The sequence below is a fragment of the Aegilops tauschii genome, chromosome 3, assembly GCF_002575655.3.
Source record: "Aegilops tauschii subsp. strangulata cultivar AL8/78 chromosome 3, Aet v6.0, whole genome shotgun sequence".
Lineage (NCBI taxonomy): Eukaryota > Viridiplantae > Streptophyta > Magnoliopsida > Poales > Poaceae > Aegilops > Aegilops tauschii.
Window position 1 is genome coordinate 583,433,874 of NC_053037.3, and position 6,648 is coordinate 583,440,521.

Consider the following 6,648-nt stretch of genomic DNA (forward strand, 5'->3'; position numbering starts at 1 on the left):
AGTCATTATGTTTCATGGCTTGAGGACTTCATACTGTCAAGACAAATTTTCTTCCTGCACTTAGAAATGTTAGTACTGAAAACGTGCGACCAATAGTGTTCGTACTGAACTACGGTCACATCTATTTAGGAAAGATGGTAAGATTTTTACTATTTGTCCTCAGTGCATCTTTTGCATACATTATTTTTTAAGCTAAACTTCATTGCTAAGTATGCTACTATACGATATTCTTCAACAGGGACTCCCGATGAATGTTGTGCCTCATGGGATCGAGACTAAAGGTACCATGAGTATTGTTAGCTTACGGCCAAGATATCCTACAATGCACTTTAGTGCATTCAGGATTTCTAATAGCGAGGAATGCTTAATAGTGAAAGACTGGACCAAAACTGTGAAGGAGGAGTGCAGAGAAGTACTAGGGGGCAGCAATCAGAAGCGCAGCCCACGATTAGGAGACAGGTTCATCTGCATGCTCCAACTTGATGAAGGAGGAGTGCTACACATGTTTTATGTTATTTTACCTGAGAGAGAGCAGCAGGAGTGATTAGCTAGCTAGAAATGAGTTTGAAGATGATGATGTGCTACACTATGACTATGATGATTAAATAGCTAGTGTTGGTGGTAATGACTATGATGATTATTATTAGCTAGTGTTGGTGGTGATTAGATAGCTACCGCATCTAGTGTTGGTGGTGATTAGCTAGCTAGAATGAGTTTGAAGATGATGATGTGTATTGTTGGTGGTAATGACTATGATGATGATTAAATAGCTTGTTGGTGGTAATGACTATGATGATGATTAAATAGCTTGTGTTGGTGGATTACATTCAAGTGGAGGCAACATGTGGTGCACATCGAAAATACTACTAGTCCAGACTAGATCAAGTTTGGATTAGTAGTATACTTTTGACATGCACCACATGTTCCCTCCACTTAAACCTAATCCACCTTCTTCATTTGACACATTGTTATGGACATATTGATATAACAGCCTCATAATTGGTATTGTACCAAAATTTGTATAACGGTGTATAAATACACTAAAAATTAAAAAGATGAGAAAAAGAATACTAGTAGCGGTGGAGAGGAAACACGCTACTACTAGCTATATTAGCAGTAGCGCTGGTGTGAACAAACGTTGGTGCTATATGTCTTACCAGCAGCGCGTGTAGCACGCGCTACTGCTAAGGAATAGCTGTAGCGCCTTATCAGTAGCGCGCCCTCCCGCGCTACTGATAAGCAAAATACCCGCACTACTGCTAGTGTTTTCCCTAGTAGTGAAACTCCGGTAGAATGTTTGCTTCACACCAAACCCGACTATACTTCCTTACGAGTGTTTGGGTGTGCTTGTTGGCCCAATCTTCACCCGTACAATAATCGCAAGCTCATGTTTAGATCCAAACAATGTGTTTTTCTGGGTTACAATCCACAACACAAAGGTGTAAAATACCCGGATGTGTCCACCGTCCGTGACATTGTGTTTGATGAAACTGTTTCTCCCTTTGCACATCTCCATCCAAATGCCGACGCTCTTCTTCAAAAAGAGATCCTTCTTTTACCATCTCATCTCACCGGTGTTGACCATGGGGACGAGTTAAATACTGATGATCAATTATTGACTAATACTCTTACTAATGGTGAACATGAGTGTTGTGATGAAACAGAAAAAAACGGTGCAGCAAATGCTGAAGAAATTGATCAGAATCAATATTTCATGTACCCTGGAAAAAGTAGCAGTAGTATAGAGGCGAATCAGCCTCGGGATCGCAGTGTGGCAGCCTCGGGATCCCCTCTCTGCAGGTCTGTCCTGCAATCTCCTACGGGATTTGCGCCGGGTGCGGCGTATCAGTCCACACCGGGACCTGTGCCGCGTCATGACGCCAACGGCGGCTCGGTGGGTCGTCCTGCTCCGCACCAATCCTCTACCGCCACATGGCCCTCTGCTGGCCAGCCCGCGCCTGGACGATTCGGCAATGACCCGTGCTGCTACGTGCGGCGCGCACCATGGCACGACATGGAGCCCTGTTGCTGATCGGCCGGGGCCGTAACATCATCTGCTCATCATGAGCCTGCGGCGGATATGGGGGCTGGTGCGGGATCCTCTGCATCGGTTCCTTTTCGCCCAACGCCTGCTGCAGCCACAGAAAGTCCACCTACGCCGCCCCAGCCTGATGCTACCTCTTGAGCTTGCGTTGGTTTTCCCTTGAAGAGGAAAGGGTGATGCAGCAAAGTAGCGTAAGTATTTTCCTCAGTTATGAGAACCAAGGTATCAATCCAGTAGGAGACGACGCACAAGTCACCGAATACCTGTACAAACAATCAAGAACTTGCAACCAACGAGATAAAGGGGTTGTCAATCCCTTCACGGTCATTCGCAAAAGTGAAATCTAATAGAGATAGTAAAGTAAATATTTTTGGTATTTTTGTTGTATAGATTGGAAAGTAAAGATTGCAAAATAGTAAACGAGATTCAATAAGCAATATAATGGAAGAGACCCGGGGGCCATAGGTTTCACTAGTGGCTTCTCTCGAGATAGCATGTATTACGGTGGGTGAACAAATTACTGCCGAGCAATTGATAGAAAAGCACATAATTATGATGACATCTAAGGCAATGATCATGAACATAGGCATCACGTGTGTGTCAAGTAGACCGAAACGATTCTGCATCTACTACTATTACTTCACACATCGACCGCTATCCAGCATGCATCTAGAGTATTAAGTTCATAAGAACAGTGTAACGCATTAAGCAAGATGACATGATGTTGAGGGATAAACTCAAGCAATATGATATAAACCCCATCTTTTTATCCTCGATGGCAACAATACAATACGTGCCTTGCTGCCCCTACTGTCACTTGGAAAGGACACCGCAAGATTGAATCCAAAGCTAAGCACTTCTACCATGGCAAGAAAGATCAATCTATTAGGACAAACTAAACCGATAATTCAAAGAGACTTGCAAAGATATCAAATCATGCATATAAGAATTCAGAGAAGAACCAAATAATATTCATAGATAATCTTGTTCATAAATCCACAATTCATCGGATCTTGGCGAACACATCAAATAGATCTCCAAGAACATCAAGGAGAACTTTGTATTGAGAATCAAAGAGAGAGAAGAAGCCATCTAGCTAATAACTATGGACCCAGAGGTTTGTGGTAAACTACTCACGCTTCATCTGAGAGGCAATGGTGTTGATGTACAAGCCCTCCATGATCAATTCCCCCTCTGGCAGATCGCCGGAAAAGGCCCCAAGATGGGATCTCAAGGGTACAGAAGGTTGCGGCGGTGGAAAAGTGGTTTCGTGGCTCCCCTTGATGTGTTTTAGGGTATAAGAGTGTATATAGGCGAAAGAACTAGGTCGGTCGAGCTATGAGGGGCCCACGAGGGTGGGGGCGCGCCTACCCCCCCCCCCCTTTGCGAGCCCTCCTGCCTCATGGACGCCTCGTTGCGTCTTGACTTCAACTCCAAGTCTTCTGGTTTGCTTTCGGTCCAAGAAAGATCATCGCGAAAGTTTCATTCCATTTGGACTCCGTTTGGTATTCCTTTTCTGAAAAACTCTAAAATAGGCAAAAAAAACAGAAACTGGCACTGGCCCCTCGGTTAATAGGTTAGTCCCAAAAATAATATAAAAGAGCATATTAAAGCCCATTAAACATCCAAAACAGATAATATAGTAGCATGGATCAAAAATTATAGATACGTTGGAGACGTATCACCTGACAGGTCGCCTTCGGGATCCACGGCTGTTCCTGCTACGGGATCTCTTGAGCAGCCTTCGGGACCTTCTGTGCCAACTTCTTCACCATTACGAACAAGGCTTCAAAGGGGAGTAACTCAACCCAAAAATTATAAAAGCATAATAAAATTTGGTCTTGCTTGTACCACAGATGAACCAACTACTATTGCAGATGCCTTGAGCGATACACGGTGGAAGAAGGCTATGCAAGAGGAGTACATGGCGCTTCAGAACAATAAAACCTGGCACCTAGTTCCTACATGTCAAGGTAAAAACGTGATTCATTGCAAGTGGGTCTATAGAATTAAGAGAAAATCTGATGGAACCATAGATCGCTATAAAGCTAGACTCGTTGCAAAAGGTTTGAAGCAACGGTATGGCATAGACTATGAGGACACCTTCAGTCCTGTTGTGAAGGCTGCTACTATTCGCCTTGTTTTGTCTATTGATGTGTCTAGGGGATGGAGTTTACGGCAACAAGATGTAGAGAATGCGTTCCTTCATGGCGTTCTGGAAGAGGAAGTGTTCATGCGACAACCTCCTGGGTTTGAGGACAAAAACAACCCTTTTCATGTGTGTAAACTTGATAAGGCTTTCTATGGACTGAAGCAAGCTCCTAGGGCATGGTATTCCAGATTGAGCTCAAAACTTCAAACACTTGGGTTTACTCCTTCTAAGTTTGACACCTCAATGTTTATTTACAATAAGTCAAATACCTCTATATTTGTCCTTATATATGTTGATGATATTATCGTCACAAGTTCATTAAATCAGGCTGTTATAGGACTGCTAAAGGATTTGAACTCTGAGTTTGCTCTTAAGGATCTAGGAGACTTGCATTATTTCCTTGGGATTGAAGTTAAGAAGAATGGAGATAGTCTTCACTTTTCTCAAGAGAAATATGCAACTGATCTTGTAGCCAGAGCAAGATTGCACGGTTGTAAGCCAGCTCCAACACCTTTATCTAGTACAGAAAAATTATCCTTGTCAGAAGTAGAACTCTTGAATCAAGAGGACAACACCAGGTAAAGAAGTATGGTTGGTGCGCCACAGTACTTAACTCTGACTAGACCTGATATTTCATTTGCTGTCAACAAGTATGCCAATTTCTTCATGCACCTACTACAGTACGTTTAACAGCTGCAAAACGCATACTTAAATATGTTAAAGATACCTTGAGCATCGGATTAACATTCAGCAAGTCATCATCAACTCTTGTCAGTGCATTCTCTGATTCTGACTGGGCAGGTTGTCTGGATGATAGGCGCTCAATAGGTGGTTTTGCAGTCTTCTTTGGTCCTAATTTAATCCCTTGGTGTGCAAAGAAACAAGCTACTGTATCCAGGTCTAGTACAGAAGCAGAATATAAAGCATTAGCTAATGCCACAGCAGAAATCATTTGGGTTCAGTCCTTGTTGAGAGAGCTTGGTATACGTTGCAAGCAAGCTCCATGTTTATGGTGTGACAATCTTGGTGCCACATACCTTTCTGCTAATCCAGTTTTTCATGCAAGGACCAAACATATCGAAATTGATTTTCATTTTGCTAGAGAAAGAGCTGCTGCCAAGAAATTGGACATTCGATTTATTCACTCTCAAGATCAAGTTGCAGATGGTTTTACCAAGGCCTTATGTACAAGGAGTTTTGAAGAGTTCAAACGTAATCTCAACTTGACCAAGTTGTGATTATGGGAGGGTGTTAAACGTGATATGCTAGGCGCAATGGTCCCACCTAGGCCGAACTAGGTTAGTTAGAGATAGAGTTTGACAATATTCTTGTAACCTCTTTTCATCTCTATCTTCTCTCTTTACTTGGTTCCCAAGATGTAATTTAAACAGCCTGTATGCATATCTCAGGGATACTCCCCTGCCTATATAACACGAAACCGTTGCCTCCAACGAGGTACGACGTTCATTGCTAGTTTACAATATTAACCTTAGATCAGCAAAAATGAATGGTCAATATTTATCCGATGTACAGTAAAAGGTCTCATATAGGGACTTGCTGTTGATCCTTTCTGTTGCAGCATTTTTTATGACTTCAAACAAGTATATGTACTGCTTGTGAACAAAATGAATATAAAGAGCCAAGGTTCAGAAATCTTTGACTCAATGAATAGTTAACTGCACGATATCAAGAAGTAGTCATACTTTACAAATTGGCCCTAAGAAATCGATTATCCACCAGAGTAATTCACATCTAACCGAACTCAACAAATAGTTTAAAAAATATCGAGCCGGGGCTTAGTTAGTCATTGAGGGGTCATCAACAGGAAGAGTGGCAATGACACCTCTCAACTTGTCAGCAAAGCACAGTTACTTTGTCATAGAGGAACACCACGATGATTGTGCTATTCATGTGTGCACCATCTAGCGTCTGTGGTTTGGCGCAAGTCAGAATGCACACAAAACATCATCATGTGTACAGAATTGATCAGCCCGCTGCCACGTAGCAGATGCTTCGAAGACTACAATAAGCGTAAACATCTTGATTACTCCCCCACGAGCCCCGCGCCGACCTTAGCCTTTGTTGATTTCTAAAATGGCAAGACCAAAACTTCTGCTGCCGTTCACCTTCACCTGAAACAAGAAGAGAGCTCAGAAAGTTACATCGGAGTCACACCTGATGCATGAGTGTAAGAGAGAATGGGGGTTACCGTACGGAGATCGAAGGGGACAGAATGTTGTTGCATCTATGGTGTAGTAGGAACAATCTCACTGAATGATACAATTACTGTGTCAACGGTTCACTTGCATGCTCCTAAGTCTTAATATAAACCAATACGAGAATGTGGTCTCAATTCGCATACTGATAAGGCACAAATTGGAGCAGTGCCGACGAGTGCTAAAAGTATGCTCGTAAATATGCGGAACAGTTAGTGGTTCAGTCGTGCAAACCA